The sequence below is a fragment of the Mobula hypostoma genome, chromosome 26 (assembly GCF_963921235.1).
Source record: "Mobula hypostoma chromosome 26, sMobHyp1.1, whole genome shotgun sequence".
Lineage (NCBI taxonomy): Eukaryota > Metazoa > Chordata > Chondrichthyes > Myliobatiformes > Myliobatidae > Mobula > Mobula hypostoma.
In genome coordinates this window covers 35,785,926-35,804,207 of record NC_086122.1, presented here as the reverse complement: position 1 = coordinate 35,804,207, position 18,282 = coordinate 35,785,926, and the positions used below count along the sequence as shown (strand labels likewise).

General features: G+C 43.9%; 1 long non-coding RNA gene across 1 annotated transcript in view; it reads right to left on the bottom strand.

The window, feature by feature from the left end:
- Positions 1–857: 857 nt before the first annotated feature.
- Positions 858–18,282, bottom strand: part of LOC134338121 (uncharacterized) — a 51,156-nt gene continuing 33,731 nt past the window's right edge. Inside the window, exons 2-3 of the long non-coding RNA XR_010016150.1 lie at positions 3,993–4,085; positions 858–1,007 (exon numbers count right to left, since the gene is read on the bottom strand). This is a non-coding gene — a long non-coding RNA (uncharacterized LOC134338121). The remainder of the gene's footprint in view (positions 1,008–3,992; positions 4,086–18,282) is intronic.

Below are 18,282 nucleotides of genomic sequence, written 5' to 3'. Positions count from 1 at the left end.
ATCTGCTTTTGCCTATCACTTGGCAGCTTGTATTCCTTCCCGACATCCATCCTCCACCCCACCTCTTTACCCTTCTTGTCCAGTCATGATGAAGCTTCATTGCCCGTGACATCAAATGCTTATTCCTCCCCATTGTAGCTGCCTGACCTGCTGAGTTCCTCCAGCATTTTATGCCTGTGTTACTCTGGATTTCCAGCATCTGTAGAATCTCTTGTTTTTATACTTTCCTCTTTCAAGTTTATGGCACTTTGAAAGCATTTATCTGGGTTTAACATAGAAAAAAATTGGCAGGAAGACACTACAACAACTTCTAGAATACAGTAGTCTCAAATCAATCCGGTGAATTGGAAACCACTTCGGCAACTGAAAGGAATAAATTGAATAACACTTCATTCACGTGCCACCTTGACTCATTCTGTTATCATTTACCAGTAGACATAAACTTGCCTCAGGGCCCCACCAGCATGCAACTTACTTGAATAACACCAACAAAGAAGGAAAGAATCTACCATACATGTGTCAATGCTTTTGAATGAACTGTCCACTTACTCCCGAGCTTTCCCCATGGCCCGGCAAATGTCTTCATGCTTTGGATGTTGTTCCTTTCCACATCGTGTGGAGCACTGGGCAGCAACCTTGCCATTTCGTTAGCATTCTTGTCTGTTTTTTACGAGGCCGTGTCGCTAGCTTGACGATCAACCAGCACGGTTGGAAAAGGTGCAAGGAGCTGCCAGATTCAAACCTGTGCGACTTACCCTGAAGTCTGGTGCGGATGCCACTACACCACCAGCCGGTTAAGCTTTGGATGCGAATACAAATAGTGCACAGCATTCAGCCCATCTGTTCGCTGCTGTTACTTTTGTTCAATTCGAGTCTCTCCACACAAACTTTTCTTTCTAGCTTCCTGTGATGCCCTTAAAGTGATTAACTTAATCACCTCGTCCAGATTTGTAGTAATGAGTTACACTCTGTTCTTCTGTATGGCTAAAGGCATATTGCTGCTTTCCCTAATGAATAAAAGACCATAAGAGATAGGAACAGAATTAGTCCTTTTGGTCATCAAGTCTGCTCCACCATTTCATCATGGCTGATCCATTTTCCCTCTCAGCTCCAATCTCCTGCCTTTTCCCCATATCCTTTCATGCCCTGACTAATCAAGAACCTATCAACCTCTGCCTTAAATATACTCAATGACTTGGCCTCCACAGCTACCTGTGGCAATGAATTCCACAAACTCACTACTCTTTAGCTAAAGACGTACCTCCTGATCTCCATTCTAAATGGATGCCCCTCTATTCTGAGGCTGTGCTTTCTGGTCTTGGACTCCCTCATCATAGGAAACATCCTCTCCAAATCCACTCTATCAAGGCCTTTCAACATTGGATAGATTTCAATGAAGTTACCTCTCACTCTTTTCATTCCAGTGAGTAGAGGCCCAAAGCCATCAAATGCTCCTCATATGACGAGCCCTACAATCCCGGAATCATTTTCGTGAATGCCCTTTGAACCCAAAACTGCTCATAATACTCCAAGTGAGGCCTCACCTGTGCTTTATAAAGTCGGTCTCTTAATTTCTAGACTCTCATTGAGATCATTTCCACAAAAGGAAGTCTGTCTCCATACCTACCATACCAAATTTCATCATAGTCATCAAAACCTTGATCAGTTCTTCTTTCAGCCTTCCACTTTACTGGGAAAAGAACACCAAAAATTCAATCCCTTCTGATGGCTATCAACCCTTAGTTCTGGTATAGTCCATATACATCTTTCTGTTCCTTCTCTCATGTTTAATATCCTATTTTAATGTGTAGTTTATGAAAATAGTCTGAGTGATATAATCAAAGCTCAACAGAAGGTTAACAAACTGTATTCTGAAAATGTTTTATTTCCTCTCTTTTGCCTGCATTACCTTTTTTGGATATTTGTGTATCAGTATCATAAAACTGGCAAGTTCCTCCATCAGGTCTCCCTATGCAAGAGTTCCCAGCATGGAGTCCTCAGACCTCTTGCTGGTTGGTATTGGTCCATGGCATAAAAACGTTTGGGATCCTCTGCCCTGCAGTGTTTTAACCTTCAGTGCTGATTTCACCAGCCTATTGATCTTTACCACAAAGTATAATCTCTCAGTCTGGAATTATTCTTGTAAACCTTTCATCATCATCATCATCATCAGGTGCCGTGCCCAGTTTGAGCTTTGACTGCCATGGCCCACACACTCCTGTTTTGGGCCAAATGGATCAATTCATTGGTATTCATTTCCAGTTCTCTGGCTGCTGTCTCCATCACCATTTGTCTTTGTCTTCCTTTTGCTTTCTTCCCTTCAATCTTTCCCATAATTACCATGCATTCTAACTCCTCTTTCCTAATCACATGTCCAATGAAGTTACATTGCCTTTTCATGATCTCATACATTATTTCTCTTTTTGTCTTTGCTCTGTTCATGACATCCTCGTTAGATATTCGTTTCGTCCATGATATTCTTTGCCTCCTCCTCAAAAACCACATCTCTGCTGCTTCAATTCGTTTCCTCATGTTACATTCTGATCCATATAACATAACTGGATAAACGTCAATGACACAAACAAATAAACGCTGATGACGCAACAATTGTAGGCCGTATCTCGGGTAATGATGAGTTTGAGTACAGAGAGGAAATTAAGAACCTGGTGGCATGGTGCGAAGACAATAACCTATACCGCAACGTCAGCAAGATGAAGGAATTGGTTGTTGACTTCAGAAGGAGTAGCAGACCGCACGACCCCATTTACATTGGTGGTGCACAAGTGAAACAGGTCAAAAGCTTTAAGTTCCTCGGGGTCAGTATCACAAATGACCTGACTTGGTCCAACCAAGCAGAGTTCACTGCCAAGAAGGCCCACCAGTGCCTTTAGTTCCTGAGAAAACTAAAGAAATTTGGCCTGTCCCCTAAAACCCTCACTAATTTTTATAGATGCACCGTAGAAAGCATTCTTCTAGGGTGCATCACAACCTGGTATGGAAGTTTTCCTGTCCAAGACTGAAAGAAGCTGCAGAAGATCGTGAACACAGCGCAGCACGACACACAAACCAATCTTCCGTCCTTGGACTCACTTTACACCGCACGCTGTCGGAGCAGTGCTGCCAGGATAATCGAGGACACGACCAACCCAGCCAACACACTTTCATCCCTCTTCCCTCTGGGAGAAGGCTCAGGAGCTTGAAGACTCGTACGGCCAGATTTGGGAACAACTTCTTTCCAACTGTAATGAGACTGTTGAACGGATCCTGACCCAGATCTGGACCGTACCCTCCAACTATCCGGACCTGCCTCTTGGTTTTTTTGCACTACCTTACTTTTCATTTTTCTATTTTCCATTTATGATTTAATTTAAATTTTAATATTTACTAATTTTTACTATTTTTAATATTTTTTACTATTTAATATTTGTAATCCAGGGAGCAGGAAGCGCAGAATCAAATATCGCTGTGATGATTGTATGTTCTAGTACCAATTGTTTGGCGATAATAAAGTAAAGTATAAATGAGCTTGGAGTTGATTAAAAGGCTGGCACAACATCATGGGCCGAAGGGCCTGTACTATGCGGTCATTTTCTAACTTGAATCTGATTCTGATTCTAATTCTTCAAATTCAGCAAGAAGAGGAGGGAGGTGGGACGAGAGCTGGATAAAGCCAACGCGTGTGGTGTAGCGCTGGGCTGCCAAAGGATGGTGGCAGAACCGCATCAAGATATGCAAGGGAGCCTCCACCACCCCCACACATTCATAAGCAAGTGCCCTCCTGACGGGTCAATCTGCTGTTTGCTACCCTCATCCGGCCTAGGACTATACTTCCTCTCCCCATCTGTACTGCACAGAAACCGAATAAACAAAAAAAAATAAACTCCCCACCTACAAAGAAGCTTCAGTGCTGACTAGATTGCAACTCCCCTCCTGGTGCCTCAAGCATATTTGGACAGAATCAGAAATGAAGTTAAATGATATCTCAGACTTACCTGATTCCTGTTTCTCAGATTCAGAGACCTCGCTGCTTGCTAGGGTATCAACATTCAGCATTGCTTTGGTGTCTCTAAGAGTAGAAGACTAGTCTCCAGGATGCAAAGAAAAGTCAGAGGATAACTTATTATTTGTCATCTTTACGCACTTTGGTATATCCATCATCATAATTACAGTGGCACGGTAGTGTAGTCATTGTCGTCGTCGTGGCTATCCCTCGAGGTCGAGGATGATGGTCTTCATTCTGAAGAAGTGGCCCACAGAGCGAAGACGCCTGTGCGTGTATTTGTTTCACGTGTACTTGATGTTGCACTCCAAGAAGCACACGATACTTCACAAATCAACCAACTGATTCCAATGGCATGGAAACCATGACGATGGGAGCTGATGGATTTGTTGCAGCCTTCATCCGTCTTCACAGCCATTGAGTTTGAAGTAACTTCATCCGCCTGTTCCACCGTTGAGGCCTTGGTTGGATTGTTCTTTGTCAGGGACCTCAACCTTGACCTTACCGCCATGGGTGACCCTACCAGGAGCATAGCTCCAGACGGCATTGCTCTCGGGATCACAGGACCACCCAAGCTTCTCCACCATGACAAGGTGACAATCCACGGAGATAGTGTAGTAGTTAGCACAACACTCTACAGTACAGGTAACCTGGGTTCAATTCCTGCCACTGTCTATGAGGAGTTTGTATGTTCTCCCCATGATCATGTGGGTTTCCTCCGGGTGCTCCAGTTTCCTCCCACAGTCCAACAACGTACTGGTTAGTAGGTTAATTTGTCTGTGCCACTTGTCCTGTGATTAGGCTAGGATCAATCAAGGGATTGCTGGACAGTGCAGCTTGAAGGGCTGGAAGGGCCTATTCCACTCTGTATCTCAATAAATAAATGAATTATGTACCGTGTTGCATGATGTGGGCAATCATGATCTTCCATCTGCCTTTAATCTGAGAAGTTACCCTGATGTTCTTACTCTTTTCTCCATCCGCGACTATGAGAGATTTTGGCAAATTTTCTACAAAAATGGTTTGCCATTGCCTTCTTCTCAGCAGTGTCTTTACAAGACAGGTAACCCCTGTCTTGTAAACCATGAATGCCTTCGGGGAAAAACATCAGACCCTACCCCTCCCAAGCCTGCAAAACAAAATGAATTGCATGAATGACTAAAAGAAATCAAGCAAAGAGTACAGAATCTAAAACACCAGCCCACAAAAGTTGTGGAAATAGTCCAGGCACATTCCATTTCAGTTCAGCTCTCGTTCAGTCTAGCACTGTACCATATGTTATCCGCAGCCGTCCCAATCAAGATCACAGGGTTTCCCAGATTTTTTATTCCATGGACCAATACCATGAAACAAGGGGTCCGTAGACCACAGGTTGGGAACCTCTGCTCCTGCAGGCCAGGCAACGTCTAGGAAAAGAGTGCAGTCGATATTTCGGGCCGAAAGCCTTCAGCAGCATTTTGTGTGTGTTGCTCAAACATCCAGGAGTGTCAGTAAGCCCCAGGAGCTGATTATAGACTTCAGGAGAGGGAAACCAGAGGTCCCTGAGCCAGTCCTCATTGAAGGATTAGGGGTGGAGAGGGTCAGCACCTTTAAATTTATTTTAGAGTGTTATTATTTTAAAGGATCTGTCCTGGATCCAGCAGATAAGTGCAAATGCGAAAAAAAACATGGTCAAACCTCTATTTCCTTAGGAATTTGTGGAGATTCGGCATGACATCTAAAACTTTGACAAACTTTTATAGGTGTACACTGGAGAGTATATTGTCTGGCTGCATCATAGCCTGGTACGGAAACACCATTGCCATTGAATGGATAATCCTACAAAAAGTAATGGATTCGGCCTCATACATGGAGGGTAAAGATCTCCCAACTGTGGCGCACATCTACATGAAGCATTGTCACAAGAAAGCAGATCCATCATCAGGGACTTCCATCACTCAGGCCACTGCTGCAATCAGATCGAAGGTACAAGAGCTTCAGGACTCACACCACCACGTTCAAGAACAGCTGCTACTCCTAAACCATCAGGCTCTTGAACCAAAGGGTATAATTTCACTCACCGCACTATTGAAATGATCCCATAAACAATGGATCCACTTTCAAGGACTCATCATCTCATGCTCTTGTTATTTATTGCTATTTATTTATATTTACATTTGCACAGTCTGTTGTATTCTGCAGTCTGGTTGATCTTTTATTGATCCTGTTTTTGTTACTGCTCTATAGATTTATTGAGAATGCCCACAAAAAAATGGATCTCAGAGTTGAATATGGTGACAAATATGTACTTTGAAAATAAAATTTATTTTTAAGTTTGAATATATGAATTGTCATCCCCTACTTAATGTTCAGATTAAAAAACAAGGAGAATAAAGCTTTCTTTAATCCATCCAATGAGTCTTACTTCTCTACACAGTCACAGTGGGCCAGCAGTGTCCTTGGCTACTGTATCACAGTGTTTGTCCAGTGGATGAGGGCAGGGAATATGTAGTCTAGTGTGTCAGCAAGCCTTTCAGCAGGAAGGACTCGATGTCTGTTCCCTCAGCCCCTGCTGAGGAAACTGGAATGATGTTTGCGGGTGTAACACGAGATCTGTGGATGGGAGTGAACTCAAGTGCAGAGCAAAGTCTAGAATTAACCCAGAATCAGATACAAAATAAACAAGACAACACAAACAATAGTACTAGAAATGGAACTCCAGAGCACTGAATGCTCAGCTTGAGGCCTTTAAGTACAGGCTTTCAATGAAGGAATGTGGCAGGCAATAATTGGCAGTCTGAGTCTTAAAGAGACGGCAGCAACTGACTGTACTCTGGGGAACTGGAGCGCCGAAACGTGGACGGCTGCCGCTGTTCATGTTGGAACCTTGACAGCAGGGTTACGATTGGTGTCACTGTCCATCGGCTGGGAATACTGGCAGAGGCATCAACTGTCATGACACTGTGCTGTAAGCATAGAACATAGAAGGCACATTATTGTTTCCTTAAGGTTGTTTTGGCTGGGATGGTAGTATGGATAAGCACTCGTCTGAGTGTTACTGGTACCATGTAACCCAGTACTACCTGTCGCATGGTCGGGTGGTCGGCGACTAAACCGGCTCCCCCACCAGGCTTGTCTGGTGAGGAGGGTGGCTAGACACCCTGCAGGACGAAAAACAAGACCTGTCAAAGGGCAGATGAACCCTCTCGTAGGGTCAACAGCCATCTAGCAAACACGCGCCGTGAAGCGCGGAAAGGGCATCCCTTGCATCGAAGCTTGGTCTGGCCATTCACTGCAACAGAACCTCCCCCAGCCGTCTTGAACCCCACCATGCTGCTGGATCCAGGAGGGGATGTCGAGAGGGTGGGTCTGGACCTGTACAACCCCTTACTCATCTAAAATCCACTCACGCACACACTGTTCCTTTCTGAGGAGCGGGGTACCATCCTACTAACTGACTGAAAGGAACCATCATCATCCTATGGGATGGATAGTCAGAGAGAGAGAGAGAGAGTATGGATAAGCTCCACTATCTACTGAAAGCTCCCAACGACGTGTGTCTCAAATAGCCTCAGACAACCAAGTCCAGCTCCCGGCCTTCACATGTGGTGGAACCATTTCTACCGACAGGTGAAGAGCAAAGGTGGGTTACTGGCACCTTAAAACCAGTCACCTGGGGCAAATGGTGCTTGTCAGCCGTGGTTAGTGAAAACTCTGATCTCAAACCTCTGCTGCCTTGCAGCCATACCCACTATGGGGAAGGCTTCAGGAATAAACTCGTTGAAAATTCCAGACCTGGAGTCCCTGAGGCAGTCCTCGGTTGAGTTCAATGCTAACTAGCAACTCCTGCAATGCTGCAGGTGCCAAACTCTATTGGTCTGTGCTGTGACTTTGGGTTAATCAGCTGCGTGAAGAGGGGAAGCTTGATACATGGGCAACGGTTTACACTCCATATTGTACTGCCCAGCCTTGTGTACTCAGGATCAGAATCAGAATCAAGTTCATTATCACCGGCAGGTATTGTGAAATTTGTTAACTTTGCAGCAGCAGGTCAGACATGATAATGTCCTTTCAATACATGAAAATGTCCTTGAATACTCCTGTCAGTTGGTTGGCACAAGTTTTCAGAGCCTCACTGGCTATTCCATCAGTACACCATACTGGCTTGTGTACTCCGTAAACCCTGACCAACAGAGGGCCTCAAAAACCCTAACAGTACAGCACAGACACAGCCCTTTGGCCCTCAGTAACGTACTGCAGTAACTAACTTATCAATCAAATGCCTAACTAATCTCTTCTGTCTGCACAGTGTCCATTTCCAGTGCATTCATGTGCCAGTCTGATGAAGGGACTCAGCATGAAACATCAACGGTTTATTCCCCTCCATACTGAAAGATACTGACTCTAATCATGACCAAATAACAAGACTGAGAACGAATGGGCTTGATGTGACCTTCTCTCTTTGACAAAAGCCAGGAACGTTTCTGTTGGCTCTTCAGAATAGCAACACCTTCAAATCTTAGAGAGAATCATAGAGTCATAGAAAAGTACAGCACAAAACAGGCCATTCAGCCCATCTAGTCCTGGCTGAACTATTTAATCTGCCTACGTCCATGGATCTGCACTTGAACCATAACCCTCCATACTCCTCCCATCCATGTACCTATCCAAACTTAGCTTAAACGTTGAAACTGAGCTCGCATGCACCACTTGCACTGGCAGCTCGTTCCACACTCTCAGGACTCTCTGAGTGAAGAAGTTTCTCCTCATGTTCCTCTTAAACGTTTCAGCTTTCACCTTTAACTCATTACCTCTGGTTATATTCCCACCCAACTTTAGTGGAAAAAGCCTGCTTGCATTTACCCTATTGATACCCTTCATAATTTTGTATACCTCTATCAAATCTCCACACAGTCTTCTATGTTCCAAGGAACAAAGTCCTAACTTTCCCTATAACTCGAAGGTCCTCCAGTCCAAATTCCTTATAAATTTGAGGGGGAGTCTGCTGCATGGGCTTATTGCACTGCCCTGGCTTGTGTATCATGTAGACAGCTGGGACACATCCATGGTCGACCCCGACCAGTGAGGGCCCCACTTCTCCAACCTCTTCATTTCACAGTATCAACATAACCCTCCATTCCCTTCTCCCTCCTTAGACTAGCTGCTCCTTAAGTAGATCTCCACTGTTCGACGAGACGGAGAGAAAGAGGAAAGGAGGGAAAGCATCAGGGAAGAAATTAAGAAAGGAAGGAGGATATTCGAAAGGAGGAAATAAAAGCTGGAACCTGAGGCAGCAGAAAATGCGAAAAGCAGGCAACTCAGACAGAAGCTTGCTTCATTTGAAGAGTGGATATCATGGTATGAGCAATGTTTACATGGGAAGTTTACAGTGAGCCTCTTGTAAATACTTCTAGGAACAGTTAAGCAGTGTAAATGCTCACACTGTGTCCGAAACCCTTGTACAAGGCCTCTCTCAGCAAGCCTGTACTCTGAGGAATACAACTGGATCCGATTAGTAAATAACCCATTTATCACATGATGTCTTTTTTTGGGAGCATTTCTTTGGTTAACTTGTATTGAAAAAGTCTTTAACAGGTTAGGAAATTCATTTCCTGCTGCAAACTAAGCTGAGGAAGATCTCAGCTTTGATCTATGGTCTCAGCTAAGTAGCTTCATTTATCATTAAGAGCAGTGATAAAACTGACTCCAGTGTTTTTTAGCTCAGGAGGCGAAAGCAGTCAACCAGGATTCCCGTTTCATTGCTTCCTAATTTTAACATTTGCGATGGGAATGGACGAAAAAGTCCATTTATTTTACTGGGAAGGTCTTTCTTCCTTCCATGACAACCAACTGTTTTTTGAAAGGTTGCAATATACTTTGTTGAAGAATATATAGTCCTGAGGAAGGGCTTGGCTCTACAGTGTCGACTGTTTATTCATTTCATAGATGATGCCTGACCTGCTGAGTTCCTCCATCACTTGGTGTGTGTTGCTCTGGATTTCTAGCATCTGCTTCTTTCTTGTGTTTATCATATATTTTGCTTCCATTTGTTGGGTGGAGGAGCAATTTGCAACTTATGTCAACATCCTCCACCCAACAAATTCAGGATTCTGACATAAATCACAGTTATTTTAATGAATTAATTTATTTATTGAGATACAGCATGGAATAGGTCCTTCTGTCCCTTTGAACCTTGTCACCCAGCAATTCCCCGATTTAACCCTGAGCTAATCATGGCTTATTTTACAGTGACCAATTAACTTACCAACTGGTACATCTTTGGATTTTGGGAGAAAACTAGAGCACCCAGACGAAACCCGGGCAAACACCGGGAGAATGTACAAACTCCTTACAGACAGTGGCAGGAATTGAACCCAGGTTCAATTCTGGCTGGAGTCAGGGCTTTATGCTTTGGCTCTTGGTAGGGTCACCCATGCCAAACAGGCCAAAGAGGAGAGGACAGACTAAGAGTGGCCCACCGGTCCTTCGGGTTTGGGATTTAAGTGGTTGTTTGGCGAACAACCCTGACTGATCAAAGAAAATTGTTACAGAATCTTCTACTTCCGAGGGCAATAGTGTTCCTGAGTCTCCACATGTGAAAACCAAGAGGAAGCTCTGAACTTTGCTAGTGATGGAGGACCTTCATTGCTGCCCGAAACACTAGTGATGTAACGAGCAGTAAAAAAAAATGACACCCTTCTTAGTACCCTTATGAAGAGCATCTTTCAGCTCCACTATGCATTTAACCTCCTGCTACCCACCTGCAAATGTGCCTGCAGTACATAACAACCCCCACCTCCTCCCGTACACCTGTCCTGTCAGTAGCTTCCTTTGCCTGATCTCAAATCCTCCCATGCTTTCTCTGAATGAAAAGACTTTCTTTACCATGAGATACAAACTGACTTTGAAGGTATCCTACACAAGTAATAATCTCCACTGCTTCCCTTGAAAAATCAATCAACTAAACAATGATCAGAATCAGGTTTAATGTCACTAGTATATGTCATGAAAATGTGTTGTTTTGTGGCAGCAGTACATTGCAATACATAATAATAAAAACTATAAATGACAATAAGAAATATATATAAACTGTACTGTACAAAAGTCTTAGACACGTAAATAATTTTGTAAAGTGAAGATGCTCTCAAAAGTAAAGAATTAAAGTTTCTGAATATCAAAAAATGTACTATAAAGATCAGTAAACAGTAATAAAATAATTCAAATCAATATTTGATGTGACATTCCTTTGTCTTTAAAACTGCATCTCTTAGGTATACTGTATAAGAAAATCGGCTGGTAGGTTATTCCAAGCATCTTGGAGAACTTGCCACAGTTCTTCTGCAGACTTTAGCTGTCTCAATTGCTTCTGTCTCTCCAGATAATCCCTGACGGACTCAATGATGTGAGATCAGGGCTTCGTGTTAAATTAAATAACTAGTGCACAAAGAGAGGCAAAAATCTGAGGTGGCGTTTATGGGTTTTTATCCCTTCCGAAATCTGATGACGAAGGGAAAAACTATTCCTGAAACTGAGTGTGTGTCTTCAGGCTCCTGTACCTCCTTCCTGATGGTAGCAATGAGAAGAGGGCATGTCCTGGGTGGTGGTGGTCCTTAATGATATATGCAGCTTTTTTGAGGCATCGCCTTTTTAGGGTTAATACATATACAATTACACAATTGGCTAACTACTTACATATGTTCTATTAAAATGGAGAGCAATGTAGGGTTAGATTGATCTCAGAGTAGGTTAAAAGGTTGGCACATATCATGGGCTGAAGGGCCTGTACTGTGCTGCAATGATTAATATGTATTTATAGAAGTATAACTATATACTGACTTCCTTTAATGGCCTCCCTGTTGGCCCTTCCACAAATTCCATTGTCCTAAACTTCAAAAGGTTCTGATGAAGGGTCTGGGCCCGAAACGTTGACTGTTTGTTCATTTCCAGAGATATTATAAGACCTGCTGAGTTCCTCCAACATGCTGTGTGTGTTGATTTGGATTTCCAGCATCTCCATGTTTATGTTGTCCTAAACATCACTCATCTTCACTTGCCCCATTACTAAACTGTTCCCACAACCTATAGATGCATTTTCAAGGACTCTTCATGTTATGTTCTCAATATTAATTGTTTATTTATTATTATTATTATTTCTCTGTTGTGTTTGCACAGTTTGTTGCCTTTTGTAATTGGTTGTTTATCCGTCCTGTTGAGTGCAGTCTTTCATTCATTTTATTATGGATTTCGTGGATATTTCTTGGATTTACTGCATGTGCTTGGAAGGAAATGAATCTCAGAGATGTATATGGTGACATATATGTACTTTGATCATAAATTTTCTTTGAACTTAACCTGTGTCCAACAAGTTCATCTCCATGCAACAGGAGAACACACATCATAGTACAACAGTCTCTGTTTTGTTGTTTTCTCTTCTCCGTGGATTGTCACCTTGTCGTGGTGAAGAAGCTTGTGTGGTCCTGTGATCCCGAGAGCAATGCCGTCTGGAGCTATGCTCCTGGTAGGGTCACCCATGGCGGTAAGGTCGAGGGTGAGGTCCCTGACAAAGAACAATCCAACCTCAATGGTGGAACAGGTGGATGAAGTTACTTCGAACTCAACGGCTGTGAAGGCGGATGAAGGCTGCAACAAATCCATCAGCTCCGGTCGTCGTGGTTTCCATGCCAATGGAATCAGTTGGTTGATTTGTGAAGTATCGTGTGCTTCTTGGAGTGCAACATCAAGTACACGTTAAACAAATACACGCACAGGCCTCTTCACTCTGTGGGCCACTTCTTCAGAACAAAGACCATCATCCTCGACCTCAAGGGATAGCCACGATGATGATGTTATTTTCTACATTATTATTGCACAGTATTGCATATTGGTAAATTATGATTGTGTATATTATTATTCTGTACTTTATTATTAGTTAATATTATTATCAATATTATATTTATTATTATTGCTAAGTGTGTTTTAAAATGTTGGTAACAAGATAATTTTCCATTCAGCTTCAATGAAGTACTTCTTGGTATTATTATCATTATTACTACACTAATGCTGATGCAGCATGAGTCACACAGTCAGTAAGTTCCATCCTTTTGTTTAATGGCTTAAATTCAAAGTCTGTGAGTTTGTGCTCAGATCTTTCGATGGCCTCAGCTCACCATTCCCTTTCCACATTTTCCAGCTTTTCGATCGCCTCATTTACTACCTGTTCCTCTGGATCTGAGCAACCAACTCTCGCTCTGCATCATCATTAGTAACAGATTCTTCAGCTGACTTGCTCGCACCCCCTGGTATTCCTGCCTGACATCCTGAGCAACGCACATAAAGTGCCGGAGGAGCTCAGCAAGTCAGCAGCATCTGTAGAGGGGACTACAGTTGACGTTCAGACCAAACTCGGATGGAGGGCCTGAAACGTCAACTGCTTATTCCCCTTCATAGATGCTGCCTGACTTGCTGAGTTCCTGCAGCATTTTGCGTGTGTTGCTCAAGATCTCCAGCATCTGCAGAATCTCTTGTGTTTATGATTTGCTGCCTGGCATCTGTGTTCCTTTGCTCCACTTCTTTATGATCATTCTCCAAACTCACGCCTTTGACCGATCCTAGTTCAGCCCCTTTCACCACTGTCCAGAATCGCAGCATGCCTTCCTTGATCTGCTTCCTTTAACCTCTGCTAGCTGTCTACTCTTGCTCGGTCCAGTATCTCTTTATGTTAAACTCCTGTTTCAATTCTTTTGCCTGCATTAAAGTATTTTGTCCAACTCATTTTCTGGATCCTGAGCTGCCTTTTCAGACTTATATAAAACAGTAAATGCCCCCAACCGGGTGGTGGGCTGGAGATCCATCGCTACCAAAGAAAGTGTAAAGTGAACCTTCTCTCCCCTGGCCTGAAGGTCGCCCTTAGACAAGGTGTGGCACATGCTTAGCCCCCCCATCTCCCACCGGATCAGGGCCACACGAAGCCATGGGAGCAGGTGGGGGATGGTTGTACGAGCAGCTGGTGCACATCGCAAGTCCTGGTTATGCGACCACTGACGCCAGGCAGACAGTCTCTGAAGAGTATCGATAATGGCTGGGGTCACCCGTCTTGTGAAGACACTGCCCAGAAGAAAGCAATGGCAAACCACTTCTGTAAAAAAATTTGCCAAGAGCAATCATGGTCATGGAAAGAGAAAATAATCTGAAGGGCTTCAGATTAAAGACAGATGGAAAACTATGATCGTCCACGTCATACGACACAGCACATAATGATGGTGGTAACTTCCCCCAAGCCATCAGGCTGCTCAACACCTCCAGCCATTAACTCATTCCACCAGCCTCTATCATCACTACAAACGTGTCACCCAGCGTCACTTCATATACATACGCTCAGGCTATGTATACAACAGCTACTTGTACTTAGAGTTTTATAGGATGCATTTATGTTTGTTGTGTTTATTTTTGTTTTTTTTATTGTGTTCTTTATGCCAGTGTGTTCTTTTTGTGCTGCATCAGATCCAGGATAACAGTTATTTTGTTCTCCTTTACCCTCGTGTACTTTGGAATGAGAAGATTACCACTCTGATCTTCCAGACTATAAAGTACTAAGTACACTTATTATCAAAGTATGTCGGGAACAGAATCGAAATCAGGTTAAAATCACCAGCATGTATGGTGAAATAAGTTAACTTCACTGTCTAAAAATCTTTCCGAAGTTTTGCCAACACATCCAAGTGGGCACACGGGAAAATAGCATACTCGACCACTGCTACTCTCCCTTCTGCAACACTTACAAAGCGCTCCTGCCCTCCATTTGGAAAGTCAGATCACTCCTCCAATTTGTTGCTGCCCAAGTACAGGCAGAAGCTGAAACAAGATGCAGCCATAGTTAAAACCGTCCAATGTTGGTCCGACCAATCGGCCTCCATGCTGCAGGACTGCTTTGATGGTGTCAACTGGAATGTCTCCCATGATGAGCATGGGGTCACGAGTTCACGGATGGGGTCACGAGTTTCATCCAGAAGTGCATCGAGGATGTTGTCCCTCAGAAATTGGTCAGGGTCTATCCAAACCAGAAAGCCTGGATCAACGGTTCCGTGCGAGTAGCACCTACTGCGCGACACAGAGCTTACATTGCCAGTAATTAGCAGGAGCTCAAGAAATGTAGCTACGATCTACGCAGTCATCAGGGCAGCAAAACCACAACACAGAGACAAGAGTCAGACTCAACTTTCCACTAACAGCACATGCAGTTTATGACACGGTCTGCACACCATCATAGACTACAAAGCTAAATGCCCTGGAGTTTCCAACATTGCTGCCCCTCTCCCAGATGAGCTAAGTCTTTTTTACGCTCAGTTCAATATTGCCAACACCGGTGAGCCCCTGAAGAGACCTATAGCTGACACAACCTGCACCTTGGTCATCTCTGAGGCCAAAGTACGCAGGTGTACGAGTGGACAGTCGCAAGGTTGTGGGACTCATCCCAGGACGGGTACTCAGGATGTGCGTGGCACAACCAGTAGGTGTGTTTACAGACATTTTTAATTTCTCCCTCTCCCAGTGTAGAGTGCCCTCCTGCTTCAATACATCCACCATTGTTCTGGTACCTAAAAAGACCAAGGTAACATGTCTGAACGACTGGCGTCCTGTTGCACTCACCTCAACAATAAGCGAATGCTTTGAGAGGCTGGTCAAGGATTACGTCTGCAGCTTGCTACCACCCACACAGGACTGCCTACAATTCACCTACCGACACATCCGATCGACAGATGACGCGATAGCCACTGCTCTGACACCATCCTTACACGTCTGGAGAAGAGGGGTGCTTATGTGAGAATGCTGTTTTTGGACTACAGTTCAGCATTCAACACCATAGTTCCACCCAGGGTCAACAAGAAGCTCAGAGATCTCAGACTTCACCCTGCCTTGTGTAGCTGGATCCTGGACTTCTTGTCAGATCACCGGAAGGTGGTAAGAGTGGGCTCCCTCACTTCTGCCCTTCTGACCCTCACACACATGCCCCTCAGAGCTGTGTACTAGGCCCTCCTTTACTCTCTCTTTACTCCCCTGAAAGTGACGTCACAGGTAAGACAGGGTTGTAAAGAAGGCTTTTGGCATCCTGGCATTCATAAGTCAAAGTATTGAGTACAGGAGTTGGGATGTTATGGGGAGGTTGCATTGGTGAGGCCAGATTTGGAGTATTGTGTACAGTTCTGGTCACCTAACCATAGGAAGGATGTCAGTAAGATTGAAAGAGTGCAGAGAAGATTTACTAGGATGTTGCCGGGTCTTCAGGACTTGAGTTACAGGGAAAGACTGAACAGGTTAGGACTTTATTCCTTGGAGCGTAGAAGAATGAGGGGAGATTTGGTAGAGGTTTACAAAATTATGAGGGGTATAGACAGAGTAAATGTGAATAGGCTCTTTCCACTTAGATTAGGAGAGATAAATATGAGAGGACATGGCTTTAGAGTGAAAGGGGAAAGGTTTAGAGGGAATATTAGGGGGAACAACTTCACTCAGAGAGTGGTGGGAGTGTGGAACATGGTAAATGCAGGCTCATTCTTAAGTTTTAAGAATAAATTGGATAGGTACATGGATGGGAGAGGTCTGAAGGGTAATGGACTGGATGCAGGCCAATGGGACTGGCGGAATAATGTTTCGGCACAGACTGGAAGGGCCGAATGGCCTGTTTTCTGTGCTGTAGTGTTCTATAGTTCCTCTGTGGTTCTAAAAAGCAATCTTGAATCTTGAAAGTTAGTGTCCTGTCTTCGGGACCCCAGACCGAGGATGTGGAGGAGGCGTACTGTTCAGTCCCTCGACTTGTTCCCTGGGTTTTAAGGCGCACCCTCTGACGTCATAGCTCTTCAATCTCACTGTCAATTTCTAATCCCACTCCTGACACCAATGTGGCGAGAATTCGGTCCCTGATGACTGATGAGAGAAGTCTGTTTAACTCAACAGCCGGTTTTATTGCGACAAGCACAAAACCTGACCGGACGCCATGATGCGGGGAGAGAACCCACCCAGTCCCGTACAGACAGGGGAGCTGATTATTATACACCCCGGTTACAGTCAGAGCAACGCACACAAAATGTTTTGGCCCGAAACATTGACTGTACTTTTTTCCATAGATGCTGCCTGACTTGCTGAGTTCCTCCAGCATTTTGCATGTGTTGTTCAGATTTCCACCATCTGCAGTTTTTCTCTTGTTTCCGCTTACAGTCAGGGCAACCCACAAGCGCACATATGTGAATAACTGTACAACCCAAACTGAAATGTAACAATAAATGAACCTGAATATCCCACCATAACCCCATGAAAGAACAATAAATAGCGGTGGGCACGAGGAACACAGGGGCAGGCTGTCAACCACGCTCCCCGACACCCCCGGAGTGCTACGATACGTTCAACAGTGCACCTGTCAGTTTGTTAAAATCCTGGCTGCACAGGGATGTTTGGATGTTCCCCCTGTGACCAAATGGGTTTCCTCTTCGTCTTCTTGCATCCTCCCACATCCCAAAGACTAGCAGGTTGGTAGGTTAATTGGCATGCAGGTAGGTGGTACAATCCGGGTGAGGGGGGTGGGGGGAGTTTTGATGTTTAAATTGTAAAAAAATATATTAATGTAATGCAAATGTATTCATGCATATTTCCAACATACACATCAACATCATCATCATAATGAGCTGTGTCGTATGGCACAGGCAGGAAGAATTTTGTTCCCTGGATATTACCTTTATTTTTCTTCACTGTCTTCCTAGTCTTCATAAAATATGTGCAACACACACAAGAATGCTGGAGGAACTCAGCGGGTCAGACAGCGTCTATGGAGAGGAATGAAGAGTCCTGATGAAGAGTCTCAGCCCGAAACATCGACTGTTTACTCCTCTCCATAGTTGCTGCCTGACCTTCTGAGTTTTGTGTGTGTTGCCTGGGTTTTCCAGCATCAGCAGAATTTCTTATGTTCATAATTTACGTATAGTTTATGCATAATATGTTTGTTAGGGTGTATTCTGGAGTTAGGGTATACAGCAAATATTAATTTCAACAAACAATCTTCAGACCTGAACATGGATTGTAGGTTAAGTTTTAAATGCAGCTCTGAACAACAGTTTCCTGGAACTGTGGACTGGTGTTGAAGGAAAACCAGACAATAGTGATCAGCAATCACTTTCGGTGCCTGAAGTGTGGATGTGAAGGAGGTGTGAAAATTATATATAATTCAAAGGAGGCATTGTAGATACAGAGAAAAGTACTGTTAGATACAAAGCAGCATCTTTATTCAACAAAACAGGGTACAGCAGGCATTATAT